The sequence below is a fragment of the Panthera pardus genome, unplaced genomic scaffold, assembly GCF_024362965.1.
Source record: "Panthera pardus isolate Hobbes unplaced genomic scaffold, ASM2436296v1 HiC_scaffold_22, whole genome shotgun sequence".
Taxonomy (NCBI): domain Eukaryota; kingdom Metazoa; phylum Chordata; class Mammalia; order Carnivora; family Felidae; genus Panthera; species Panthera pardus.
This window is the reverse complement of record NW_026526788.1, coordinates 1,042,087-1,057,286: the sequence shown is the minus strand read 5'-3', so window position 1 is coordinate 1,057,286 and position 15,200 is coordinate 1,042,087. Positions and strand designations below refer to the sequence as shown.

Genomic DNA, 15,200 nt, shown 5'->3' with positions numbered 1-15,200 from the left:
TGCTTCTCAGAGAAAGAAGCAGAAGTCAGGGCCACTGCGAGCACCTTCCCAGGCCACCCGCAGCCATGAGAAAAGCCTGGAGAAACAGCCTAATCCAGGTGAAGGACTACAACCTAGAGACAAACCCCCCAGAAGGCCCCGGCTATCTTGCCCTCAGCAATCCCCGGAGAACAGTCAGGCCTACTTATACTTTTTTTAAAAATATAATTTATCGTCAAATTGGCTTCCATACAACACCCAGTGCTCATCCCAACAAGTGCCCTCCTCCATGCCCATCACCCACTTTCCCCTCTCCCCCCTCCTCCCCGCCATCAACCCTCAGTGTTTTCTCTGTATTTGAGAGTCTCTTATGGTTTGCCTCCCTTTCTCTCTGTAACATTTTTTTTCCTCCTTCCCTTCCCCCATGGTCTTCTGTTGAGTTTCTTAAGATCCACATATGAGTGAAAACATATGGCATCTGTCTTTCTCTGCCTGACTTATTTCACTTAGCATAACACCCTCCAGTTCCATCCACGTTGCTACAAATGGCCGGATTTCATTCTTTCTCATTGTCAAGTAGTATTCCATTGTATATAGAAACCTATACTTCAAACATCCCATTGTGTGAACATAGGATTCCTTGGTGCCTATCAACGTCCCTACCCACTCTTCCCAGGCCACTGTTCTGACGCTTAGAGAGGCTGGTTGTAACCTGTGGCAGTGGCATGTAAGTTATTGGCATGGTATAAGGGCTTTTTTTGCAGGAAGTTATGCAAACATCAGCTCAGCCTGAGGAGTAACAGGTTGGTCACAGACAGAGTATAATCAGGGAAGACTGATAAGATCCTACTGTCTCTTCCAGGGCCAATCCTGTGAGCCTCCGGGAACAACATTCATTCACCTACAAATGTGTATCGAGCAACTACGGTGCCCTGGGCACCAGTGTATCTTCTGGCACTCAGGAAGAAACCCTACTCGCCAGAAGAAGTAGGAAAGAAGGGGACAGGAATAGACTAGTAAAAAAGTGAGGAGGGGTGCCTGGGTGGCTCAGTTGGTTGAGCGTCCAACTCTTGGTTTCAGCTCAGCTCATGATCTCAAGGTTCATGAGTTCAAGCCCCGCAAGGGACTCCATGGTGACTGCATGGGGCCTGTTTGGGATTCTCTCTCTCCCTCTCTCTCTCGAAACAAATAAATAAACTTTAAAAAAAAGGAAGAAAAAAATTAAAAACAAAACGAGGAGGAGATTGAAGGTGACACATGACCTCAGTAGTCTCTGTGGCTGCCTAGCACCGACCGGCCATCACTCAGGCTGGGAAGTCACTGGGTGCCATCCCGGGGCTCTACCCACTGTCCAGTGCAACCTCTCCCCTGCTCCTGGGTTTCCTGCTTCCAAACTTCAGAGGTCCTCCAAGGGTGATAGCCTTGCCCCACAAGGACGGCAGGGCTCTGTGTCATACAGAACCAGCAGGAACTTAACAAAACCCCTCATTTTAGTATAGGTCGAGTGGGAAATTGGGAAGGAACTTCAACTGCTTTGTTTCTCAATGAAGTCTGATTTTCTAGGCCACACATGGGCCCAGCAACCCATCAGGTGATCATTCTCCACTTGTAGCTTGAGATGGATTTCAAGGAAGTCATATCACTATCAGCAAAAAGACCAGAGAAAAGGGGGCCCTTGTGCACTGTCGGTGGGAATGCAAACCAGAGCGGCTACTGCAGAGGTGCCTCAAAAAATTACAAATAGAACTACCATATGATCCAGGAATTCCTCTTCTGGGTATTTATCCAGAGGAAACGAAAAGACCACCTTGAAGAGACAGCTACACCCCCGTGCACTACAGCGCTATTCGTAACAGCTAAGACCTGCAAACATCCTAAGTGGATAAAGAAAATATGATTATATATTATGATTATATATATATGATTTTTTTATAAAAACATGGTTTTGTATATGTATATACACATATATATGTATACACATAGGTAGGCACACACACAACCATCATAAAGAATGCAATTCTTGGGGCGCCTGGGTGGCTCAGTTGGTTAAGCCTCCGACTTCAGCTCAGGTCACAATCTCACGGTCCGTGAGTTCGAGCCCCGCGTCGGGCTCTGGGCTGAGGGCTCGGAGCCTGGATCCTGCTTCCGATTCTGTGTCTCCCTCTCTCTCTGCCCCTCCCCCGTTCATGCTCTGTCTCTCTCTGTCCCCAAAATAAATAAACGTTAAAAAAATATATATTAAAAAAAAAAAAAAGAATGCAATTCTGCCACTTGCAACAACATGGACGGACCTTGAGGGCATTAGGCTAAGTGAAATACATCAGACCAAGAAACGCAGATACTATATGATCCTACTCATATGTGGAATCTAGAAAAAGCTGAATTCACAGAAGCAGAGAGTAGCCTGGGGCTTGCCGGGGACTAGGGGCTGGGGGAAAAGGGGAGAGTCTGGCCAAGGGCACAGACTTCCACTTCGAAGATAAATAGCTCTGGAGAGCTAATGTATGGCATGGTGACCGCATTAACAATGTTAGATTGTATACCTGAGTAGATCTTAAGTGTTGCCACCACCCACACACACACACACACACAAAGGTCATTATGTGAGATGGCTAAAAAAAAAAATAAGAATAACCATTAGAATCTCTGCTTTATTATGTTAACCAGAACCATTTTCTAAACTCTGCTCTACACAGAAAGCTAGCAGTCGGTGAGGTGGTAAATAAACACCCACACTGATCCTGTCTCGTTCATGTAAAGGAGGTAACCGCCCTGTGATGGAGGCCAAGGGTCCCCAGGTGCCCCCTCAGCACCCAGGCTGCAGGAGGCTGGCCACGAGCCCCACCTGAGGTCCTCTTTGAGAACTGCCCTTTCTTGAAGACAGTGCCAAGGCACCCAGGTTACACTTTCCCCCTCGGGGACAGCCTCGTTGTGTGGGAGTCCAAGGGCCCAGTCCCCTGGTCTCAACGGAGGACAATTCAGAGGACCGCCCCAGCTGCAGAGTCCCGGTGAGACGTACGAGGCCCTTGGTAGGATTCCGTCACTGTCCAGCTTGCTCCTCTGTTTCCCTTCCTCCCCTCACTGGGGCTGTTCCCCCGGCACGCACCCCCCACCCCCGTTATCCTCCCCTCGACCCCCCGCGTGCTGTCTCCACCTCCCAGTCTGTCTCTCAGCAAAGGACCTTAGACAGCTACCCACCCACACCCACACCCACACCCAGCCCTGCCTTAAAGCAAAACTTGGTTCAAACATTTTAGAGTGACAGACAACAGGCACCCTTCAGCCCACAGCTTTCAATGAAAGGATGACTAACCACTTTCTATGTTCAGGTTAGGGTGTGTGTGTGTGTGTGTGTGTGTGTTAATCCATTCCAGAAGAACCAGAACAAACTGGGTGATGTCCTATATGTAATTGACTATGGGATTAGGTCAGCTTGGCTAATTAAGACTCACTCACTGCCATCTCCTGAGATGAAAGCTACCGTGGGGCTGGCATAGAAAACAATTAGCCCCTACTAGAGTTCAAACAGCTTCTGTGCGCCCAGAGAGCCCATGTTCCCTTCTGGAGCCCTTAATTGGTGCGTCGACTGCTTTCCCCCATCCCTTATTCTTGTCATAACTTCTTTCACTGGTGGCCTCAATTGTCATTCTGCGCAATTCCCCAACTGACAGCACAAATGCAAATTTGGGGAGAATATCACAGGAAGAGGGCACACTGTGCCCGGGGACGTGAACATCTGTTTCTGTGGAGATGCTCCTTTTGCTCGGAAGCATATCACAGCCTAGCTAATGCGAGGAGCTGTGGTCTTGAAAGACACCAGCAAGAAACCCAGAGGCACTGAAAATCCTCACTAATATAAATGAGTCGTGGCTCACATTCGGCAGGGGTAGGAAAACAGTGTGTTTTTAAATGAGAAGAACTGAAGCACTGTAGGTAAAATGAGAGGCCTCCCCTCACAGGTAGGGATGTGTACCGCTCAGATCCTGGTGATGAATGCTAGAGGCTTGTAATTACCCGCCCCAGCAGCTCTTTTGAATTGACCTGGTTATTTGCAAACAAGGTTACACTGGCTGTCGCTTTCATTTGCACTATTGCCAAAAGAGATGCACGGCTTTCTTTTTTTTTTTTTTTTTTTTAATTTTTTTTTTTAACGTTTATTTATTTTTGAGACAGAGAGAGACAGAGCATGAACAGGGAGGGTCAGAGAGAGAGGGAGACACAGAATCTGAAACAGGCTCCAGGCTCTGAGCTGTCAGCACAGAGTCCGACGCGGGGCTCGAACTCACAGACCGTGAGATCATGACCTGAGCCGAAGTCAGATGCTTAACCAACCAAGCCACCCAGGTGCCCCGAGATGCACGGCTTTCTAAGGGTGCCTTTTTTCCTCTGTGCCTGGGGTCGTGATGTGAGGTTTCTCCAAAGCTGTAATGGAGAACAAAGAGACAAGTTGGAAGGCTAGTTCAGCTGGAGATTTCTAGGGAGTCTGCAGATATCAGATCAGTCTCGAGGGGAACTAAGTCACGCCAGCCAAGGCCGTGGGAGACGGAGCTGTAAAGTAGACGCCTGATGGACAGCTAGGGAGTGAGAGTGAGGTGGGAGGAAGGAGAGACACATTTGTATGGACTGGAGCATTCAGAGGAAGCTGACACTTCCTCACCGAGCAAGTTATCTGGAATAGTAATTGGGAGATTAAGCAGAGAATCAGAGCAAAGGGAGTTTTGTAGGTTATTTTATCCAGTCTAGGGAAGGCTGTGAAGAACGATCTCAATGCTCCCCTAGAGGTTACTGTTGTAACTATAATTTTAATCTCTTCTAAGTTCAGAGTCCCTTTCTCTCCCCCATTAGACAGTGCTAAACACAAATGCTTTGCTTCTGAGCTCTTCTTTTTTTTTTTTATGCTCCATATAAACTACCACCCTAGAGTTGGCATTTACCATAAAAATGTTGCAATTACTAAGATGACTCTTTATCATCTACAGTTGACCTTTGAATAACATGGATTTGAACTGCATGGGTCCACTTATACATAGATTGTTTTTTCAATGACTATAGGACAGTACTGTAAACGTATTTTCTCTTCCTTATGACTTTCTCAATAACCTTTTCTTTTCTCTAGCTTACTTTATAATAAGAATATAATATATAATATATGTAACATACGAAATAAGTGTTAATCAACTGTTTATGTTATCAGTAAGTTCTCCAGTCAACAGTAGGCTCTTAGTAGTTACGTTTTGGGGGAGTCAAACGTTACATACGGATTTTCAACTGCACAGAGGATTGGTGCCTTGAACCCCTGCATTGTTCAAGGATCAGCTGGAATAACTAATACACTGACTTTGAATGGTGACAATATCTGTCCTTGTTCTTCAGTTATAAGAGTTTACCTGTGTGATGTCTCTCCATGAAACCAAACACACCCAGATTCTTTTTCTAAATCGTACCATTGGGACCCACGTGGAAGTCTTTAAAATTAGAGAGTACTATTAAAATTATCAGAACGCAAGAAGGGACAGCATAGCAAAAAAGGACGGTGGAGGAAGGAAGAATGGACAGATCAGTGGATATATGGTTGAGGAAGTGAGCCAAGACTTACACTCGCATGTAAAAGGAATTTGAAAGACAGAATGAAGAGTGAAGAGTGAGGAAATCCTTGGGGTGGCCAACCTGGCAGCTGTAATTACTAAGCCCAACGCCCCTTACCCCCGAATTCCATCTATTATCACAGTAGATTCCCACACGTTTCTGAGAATGGAGTTTAGACCCATGCACACTTTTGCCCCAAATCCCTATCTTATTTCCTATACTAGAGACCTAGGCTGTGAAAACCCCTGTAGCCTCCCTAGATTAAGAGCCAGTTACTGGTTCCACATTTCCTTTCTGCAAGGAAGAGTCCTTGTTTCCACATGGCTTTCTAAGATGATGGGAAAAGAGGAAGCACTTCTGGACTGGCAAAGTTAAGGACTTCCAAAATCCTGCCCCTTTATAAAACAACCAGAAGAGTGTCAAAGCAACAATAACAACAACAAAACAAAACAAACCAAACAAACCCACACGGATCAATGTTTTAAACCTCTGAAAAATAACTAAAGACTTGAAACAATCCAGTGACTATTTATTCAAGAAAAACACCTGAATATTAGGAGGAAGAATAAGGTTTGTAACACTTTAACTTATCCGAATTCCACTATCATCTTCTGAGATCCACAATAATGTCCTTGAACACCAACAGCCTAACAATACAGTAGCTGTGATAAAACAGCAGCCTAACAGTCACTGGAGGGGGCAGAATGGAATTGGAGCACCGTCAAAGCCCTATCCCCAGAGAATTATCACTATGTAAAGAGACTGATGGCTCAAAAGCCCCATTCTCAGGATTTGTCTTTACTTGACCTGACTCAGAGCTCACTCAGTGCAGGCAGCTTTATTCCCAGGGTATTCGTCAAAAACCATCAGCAGCAATTGTTTAATATCTCAGCTGCCTGAGTCAGCATTGCCAGTTGGAACTGACAGTAGGCTGACCAAAACACTTAAAAGGAAAAACGGGAGAATGAAATATTTGTAAGGGGCACTGAAATTTTCTAATATAATACTGGGAATCTAGAAGGCCACACACATATGCAAGGTTATATGCATGCCCAGGAAATATTGGGAGTGCCCTGATTTCTTTCTTCTGGCTAATTTCGGGCTTAGCACAAGCAAGAAGTGAAGACTAAGGAAGAGTTGTAAACTGCTTCATAGTACCATTGATGGCATACCTCAATACACACACACACACACACACACACAGCCACACGGCAAAGGCTGGGAGTCATATTAGATCAAAGCTTTTAAAGAAATCTCTGTCCAATCATTAGCTGACCACTAAGCTAACCAAACACAAACCTCAATGGTTTCACATAACAAAGAATACAGATTTTACAGATTTGGTCTAGAAAAATCAGTAAACAAATAGCAATAACAACAAACAGAAACAATAAACCCTGGGAAATAGAAAGAATATTATTTCCAGAGTTACCACATGATATTATTTAATGTCCAGTTTCAAAGAAAAAAAATTATAAGACATGTAGAGAAACAGGAGAGTATGGCTTGTATACAGTTAAAATAAACAATATCTATAATTTGGACTTACTAGAAAAAGCTTAAATATTGGACTTACTAGAAAAAGATCTTAGATGGGATACTATTAATATGTTCAAAGAACAAAAGGAAACTATGCCTTAGAATTTTTAAAAATCATGAGAATAATGTCTCACCAAATAGAGATTATTTATAAATAGATAGAATTATTGTTTAAAGGACTGAAAAGTTCTCAAAAATTGAAATGAAAATTCACCAGAGAGGTTCAACAGAAGATTTGACCTGGCCGAATAAAGAATCAGCGAACTTGAAGTCAGGCCAATCGAGATCATCTAGTCTGTGGATGAGAAAGATAAAAGAATGAAGAAAAATGAATACAGCCTGTTAGACATCACCAAGCATACTAACATACACATGAGAGAGAAGAGAGAAAAAGAAGAGAAAGAATATTGGAAGAAATAATGGCTAAATACTCAAATTTGATTAAAACAACTAATTGGCATATCTAAAATCTCGAACTCCAAGTAAGAAATATCAAGAGTTTCACACTGAGACACACTACAGTCAAACTGTGAAAAGACAAGATAAAGAGAGAATCTTAAAAGCAGCAAGAGAAGCAAGCAACTCATCACATACAAGGGATCTCCAATAAGATTAACATCTGAATTCTCACCAGGAAACATGGAAGCCAGGAGATAGTAGGATGACGTATTCAAAGTGCTGAAATAAAAAAGACAATCAAGAATTTCACATCCAGAAAAACTACCCTTTGAAAAACAAAGAAGAAATTCAGCTATTTCCAGAAAAACAAAAACTGGGAGAATTCATCACTAGCAGACTGGCCCTATAAAAAACTCTAAAGGCAATTCTTCAGGATAAAATGAAAGACACTAGACAATAACTTAAATTCACATGAAAAAATAAAGAGCACTAATAATAAGAACTACACAGGTATATATGATAATATGAATGTATTTTGTTTGTAACTGTTTTCTTCTCCTATCTGATTTAAAAGTCGGCAGCACAAAGCACCAATAATAAAACTGTATTGATGGGCTAACAATGAATAAGGACGTAATTTGTATTACAATAAGAGTACAAAGGAATGGGGGACACAGACCTATACTGGAACAAAGTTTTTGTATATTATTGAAATTGAGCAAATTTTCATCTGAACCATATTGTTTCAAATTAAGATGTTAATTGTAATCCCCAGGACACCACAAAAAAATAACTAAAAAATAGAAAGAAACAACAGAAGGAAACAGAAATACCATATTAGAAAATACCTAAAAAGAAGGCAGTAATGAAGGAATATAAAAACAAAAATACATAAAACATACCAAAAAATATAAAAACAAAAAATACATAAGACATACCAAAACAAATAACAAAATAGGAGACGTCAATTCTACCTCATCGGTAATTATATTAAAAGCAAATGGACTAAGCACTTCAATCAAAAACAGAGATGATTGGGGCGCCTGGGTGGCGCAGTCGGTTAAGCGTCCGACTTCAGCCAGGTCACGATCTCGCGGTCCGTGAGTTCAAGCCCCGCGTCAGGCTCTGGGCTGATGGCTCGGAGCCTGGAGCCTGTTTCCGATTCTGTGTCTCCCTCTCTCTCTGCCCCTCCCCCGTTCATGCTCTGTCTCTCTCTGTCCCAAAAATAAATAAAAAACGTTGAAAAAAAAAACAAAAAAACAAAAAACAGAGATGATTGTCAGCATGGTTTAACAAGAAGCCAAAACTATGGTCCAACTATATATGCTGTGTGCAAAAGATACACTTTAGATGTAAGACACAATACATTGAAAGGTTGAAACTAAATAGATGGAAAAAGATATACCATACAACTAGTACCCAAAAGAGCACCAGAATGGCTATACAGATGAAATAGTATAAGGCAAAAATTGTTACTAGAAGCAAAGAAGGACATTTTATAACCCTAAGAGGAGCAATGCATCAGGAAAACATAACAATTATGAACTTATGTGTACCTAACAAGGAAGCCCAAAATACATAAAGGAAAACTGACAGAACTGGAAGGAGAAATAAACAATTCAACAATAATAGTTGAAGACTTTAATACACTACATGCAGCAATGGGTAGAATAACTTCTAGCAAAAAGTCAACAAAGAAATAGAGGATTAGAGCTACTTCTTCCCTGGTTGGAAGACATTCTAAGCATACCTTATCACCCATGTGTTATGAGAGGGAAGAGAAAAGAGTGGTCCAAAGCAAAAAGGGGATCTGGAGCATCAAAAGGGAGATATTCCCAAGAGTACCTCCCTTTGAAGGAACAAAAGCTTTTACCCTTTTTGTTTCTCCTGGAAAAGTCTCTCTACCCCCAGAAATTTACTCAGTTGCTGGTCCTTGATCCATATCAATACTTTTCATTACAGGGAGGAGAAAGCTGGGTTAGAAGTGAGGATCTTGACTTCCCCTTAAAAACTAGAGAGTACCCTGTCCTCATCTTTCTACACAAGATTGGCTAACTATTATTTAGAGAGATTGGGGCACAAAAGAATGCTAACAGCCTCCCAGAACTTGTGCAAATGTTAGGCAGAATCATTTACCTAGACAGACAGGAAATACCTGGAAATGGTCATCAGCCTACCAACTTTAATTTAGAACCTTAGTCTGATATATATGTTGGAAAAATATATGAAAGAAGGGGGGGTATGCAAAATGTAATTAGACACCAATAGAAGAAAAAACTTAATTTAAAATTAATTTAAATTATAATAAATATTTTATTTTTATTAATACAAATGAAATAATTTTCCCTCATTTGAAGAGGATTATTTTTTTCTACCCATAAATACCTGAACAAAAGTTACTGCTTTTTTCTCTCCTCAAATATTGCAAACATTTGCTATGTCACTGGGCAAGAAATGATGGATTGATTTAAGTTCAACACTCCACTGGGGAATGCATTACTGCATAAATTAAAGCTGAGCTTCTGTTACCTTGTAATTTATTGACCAATGCCTTCAATCAAGTCCACTTAAGGGCTTTAATAGATTTCCAATGTAGTTTAATGGCTTTTTGTGCTGCCCTCCTAAAATAGTACTTTTTAGCATTCTTGAAACACCTTTATAATCTTTAATTAGTTAATCTTCATAATATCCAATGAAGTTATGTGAGATTTGTTCCATTTTTACAGAAGACTCAGTGGAGTGATTCCTGTATAAGAAGAGTGCACATCAAAATCATCAAGGTCACTTGTTAAAAGAGAAGATTTGTGGACTCTACCCCCCCAAAACCTTTTTTTCAATAGGTCTGATGGAGACTTACAACCCTGTACTTTAACCAGTCCTGATGAGGATAGCAGAGAACCACATCTTGGGAAACAATATCTTAATCCACAAATGTCTAGACAGAGAAATCTTTAGTTTTAAAAAATATAGCAGACTATCTACCTTGACTTCCAAGTAATCTTGCTTTCATGTTACATTGTAAAATATCTTCAGGGCTGGATAATGCATAAGACAACTTTTAAACACAATAAATCTAGAGGGAAATTAAGTGACACCTCAAGAAAGTGACAACTGAAGGGGTAGGTGAGGAATTAGGGCCAACTTTCACCTTGAAAGCATTTGCTAGACCAGTGAATTTTAGTGTCAGTTTTTATGCTCTGAAAGGACCACAAAACACAAGAGAAAAAGACCAGGGCCTGCCCAGGTGGTAAATTTATTAGGAGACGTCCCCATTATGCTAGGATCCCAAAGGGCTATAGTCTCAATGCAAGGGTGAATCAGAAGTAAATCTGTCCTCATTCATAGCAGACTATAAAGAAAACTGCTAACTCACATTGGCTGTTGATGAACAAGGGGGAAGAACTACCCTAAGATTTATACCTTCATAATACTTCTCACATAGATGCAGCTCCAATCCATACTACCTGTACAGTTTGAAAAACCTCAAACTAAACATTTTTAAAAACCAGGTCCTGGGGTCAATCCAACAAGAGGGTATAACACTTCTAAGTATTTATACAACGAATATACAAAGCAAATATTAACAGACCTAGGCAAAGAAAGAAATAGTAATACAATAATAGTAGGGAACTTAATACTCCACTTTCAACAATGGGTAAATCTGACAGAAAATCAACAAAAAACATGGGCCTTAAAATACTTCACTTAACATATGACTTAACAGACACATACATAACATACCATCCAAAATCAACAGAACACACATTTTTCTCAAGCACACATGGAGCATTCTCCAGGACAAAACGAGTCTTAATAAATTTAAGAAGATTTAAATCATATCAAGTCTCTTTTCTAATCTCAATGGTGTGAAACTAGAAATCAACTACAAGACGAAAAAATTGGAAACTGTGCAGATATGTAGAGATTAGACAACATGCTACTGAACAAACAATGAGCCAAAGAAAAATTCAAAAGAGAGATAAGAAAAAATACCTTGAGACCAATGAAAATGGAAACACAACTAAAACTTATTGGATGCAAGTCCAGGACCAGATAGACTCACAGGTGAAGTCTACCAAACATTTAAAGAAAATTAGTATCCATTATCCTCAAACTATTTCAAAAAATAGAAGGGGAAGGAAAGCTTCCAAATACATTCCATGAGGCCAGAATTACCCTGATACCAAAACCAAAGACACCACACACACACACACACACACACACACACACACACACACACAGATTAAAAAGAAGAAGAAAGCTATAGACCAATATCCCCAATGAACACAGATGCAAATATCGTCAACAAAATATCAGTAAACCACCTTCAACAATACATTAAAAGGACCATTCATCTGATCAAGTGGGACTGATTCTGGATGCAAAGATGATTCAATAATCGCAAATCAATCAATGTAATAACATCACATTAACAAAACAAAGGATAAAAAATAATTTTATCTCAGTAGATGCAGAAAAAAGCATTTGACAAAATTCAAGATTCATTCATGATCAAAACTTTCAATAAAGTGAGTTGAGAGTATATGCCTCAACCCAATAAAGGCCACATATAAAAAAAAAAAAACTCACAGCTAACATCATAGTCAATGGTAAGAAGCTGAAAGCTTTTCCTGTAAGATCAGGAACAAGACAAGAATGTCCGCTCTCATCACTTTTATTCAACATAGAACTGGAAGTCTTAGCTACAGAATCAAACACACACATACATGCAAAGGGAAAGAAAGAAAGAAAAGACATCCAAACTGGTAAACAAGTTCAACTTTCACAATTTGCAGATGACATGATACTATATATAGAAAACCCTAAAGACTCCCACCAAAAAAACTATTAGAACTGATAAATGAATTCAGTGAAATTTCAGGATACAACATTAACATACAGAAATCATTTGCTTTTCTATAGACTAATAATGAAGTAGCAGAAAGAGAAATTCAGAAAACAATTTGATTGATAATTGCACCAAAAAGAGTAAGATACCTAGAAGTAAACTTAACTAAGAAGGTGAAAGGCCTGTACTCCGAAAACTGTAAAACACAGATAAAAGAAATTGAAGACAACACAAATGGAAAGGTATTCCATGCTCATGGATTGGAAAAACCAATATTGTTAAAATGTCCATATTACTCAAAGCAGTCTACAGAGTCAATACAAATCCCAATCAAAATACCAATAGCATTTTTCACAGAACTAGAACGAATAATCCTAAAATTTATATGGAAGAACAAAAGGCCCAAATAGCAAAGCAATATTAGGAAAGAACAAATGGTGGTATCATACTCCAGATTTCAAAATATACTACAAAGCTAAAGTCATGAAATTACTATAGTAATTATAACCACTATTTACCATAGTAAATATAACCACAAAAACAGACCTAGAGATCAATGGAACAGAATAGAGAGCTTAGAAATAGGCCCATACATATATGGTCAATTAATCTATAACAAAGGAGGCAAGAATATACAATGGAGAAAAGAGAGTCTCTTCAATAAATGGTGCTAAGAAAATTGGACAGCTACATGCAAAAACATGAAACTAGACCACTTTCTTACACCACACACAAAAATGAAATGGATTAAACACCTCTGGGGTGCCTGGGTGGCCCAGTCGGTTAAGTGTCCAACTCTTGATTTCAGCTCAGGTTTCGTGAGATCAAGCTCCGCATTGGGCTCCATGCGGGGTGTGAAGCCTGCCTGAAATTCTCTCTCTCCCTCTGCCCCTCCCTTGTTAGCTCATGTGTGTGCGCGCACATGCTTGCCCGCTCTCTGTCTCTCAAAAATAAATACATAGAGAGATAAGTAAAATAAAATAAAATAAAATAAAATAAAATAAAATAAAATAAAATAGATTAAACAACCAGCAAGTGAGACCTGAAACCATAAAACTCCTAGAAGAAAACAAAGATAGTAATTTCTTTGACATCAGCTATGGCAACATTTTTCTAGATATGTCTCCTAAGACAAGAGAAACAAAAGCATAATTAAACTGTTGGGATGACACCAAAATAAAAAGATTTTACACAGTGAAGGAACTATCAACAAAACAAAAAGGCAACCCACTGAATGGATAAAGGAACTTGCAAATGGTATAGCCAATAAGCGGTTAATAGCCATATAAAAAACTTACACAACTCGGGGCGCCTGGTTGGCTCCATCAATTAAGTGTCCAACTTCGCTCAGGTCATGGTCTCACGATTTCTGGGTTCAAGCCCCGCGTCGGGCTCTGTGTTGACATCTCAGAGCCTGGAGCCTGCTTCGGATTCTGTGTCTCCCTGTCTCTCTGTCCCTCCCCTGCTTACTCTCTGTCTCTCAAAGGTGAATAAATGTTAAAAAAAAAAAATTAACAAAAAAAACTTACACAACTCAACACCAAAAAACACAAATAATCTGAATAAAAATGAGCACATCATCTGAACATTTTTCCAAAGAAGACATGCAGATGGCAAACAGATACAAGATGCTCAACATCACTAATCATCAGGGAAATGCAAATGAAAAAGCACAATGAGATATCACTTTGCACTTGTCAGAATGGCTGGAATCAAAAAGACAAGAAATAGGGGTGCCTCGGTGGCTCAGTCAGTCAAGTGTCTGACTCCTGATTTTCGTTCAGGTCATAATCCCAGGGTCATGGGATTGAGCCCATCGTTGGGCTCTGAGCTGAGAGTGGAACCTCCCCCCTCTTGCTCTCTCTAAAATTAAAAAAAAAAAATTTTTAAGACAAGAAATAACAAATGTTGGCAAGGATATTGAAAACAGGAATCTTCATGTAGTTCCAGTAGGAATGTAAATTGGTGCAGCCACTCTGGAAAACAGTGTGGAGGTTCCTCAAAAAGTTAAAAATAGAAATACCATATGATTCAGCAATTCCACTACTGGGGTATTTACCCAAAGAAAACAAAAACATTAATTCAAAAAGATATATGCACCCTATGTTTATTGCAGCAGTATTTACAATAGCCAAGATATGAAAGCAACCCAAGTATGCATCAACAGATGAATGCGTAAAGAAAATGTGGTGGAAAATGGATAAAGAAAATACACACACACACACACACACACACACACACACACACACAGTGGAGTATTACTCAGCCATAGAAAAGGTGAGATGTTGCCATTTGCAACAACATGGATGGACCTAAGGGATATTATGCTAAGTAAGTCAGAAAAAGATAAATACTATGTGATTTTACTTATATGTGGAATCTACAAAACCAAAATAAGAAAATAAATAAACAAAAAACAGAAGCAGACCCATAAATAAAGAGAAATAAACTGATGGTTACCAGAGGGGAGGGGAATGGGAAAAATGGATAAAAGGGAGTAGGAGATAGAGGATTTCAGTTATGGAATGAATAAGCCATGAGAATGAAAGGCACAGCATCGGGAATATAATCAATTGTATTTTAATAGCATTATATGGTAACAGACAGTAGCTACACTTGTGAACATAGCATAACATACAGAGTTTTTGAATCACTATGTTGTACACCTGAAACTAATGTAACATTGTGTATCAACTATACTTCAAAATTTAAAAAAATAAAACTTATGGGATGGATGCAGCAAGAGCAGTTTTAAGAGGAAAGTTCATAGTAATAAATGCCTACACCAAGAACAATCTCAAATGAAGAACCTAACTTTAGACCTCAAGAAACTACTAAAATATCAGAG

At 39.8% G+C, this 15,200-nt stretch overlaps 1 long non-coding RNA gene across 1 annotated transcript in view; it reads right to left on the bottom strand.

Annotated features, from left to right (window-relative positions):
* Window positions 1-15,200, bottom strand: part of LOC109248953 (uncharacterized) — a 48,086-nt gene that overhangs the window by 12,728 nt on the left and 20,158 nt on the right. Inside the window, exon 4 of the long non-coding RNA XR_008425015.1 lies at window positions 13,651-13,825. This is a non-coding gene — a long non-coding RNA (uncharacterized LOC109248953). The remainder of the gene's footprint in view (window positions 1-13,650; window positions 13,826-15,200) is intronic.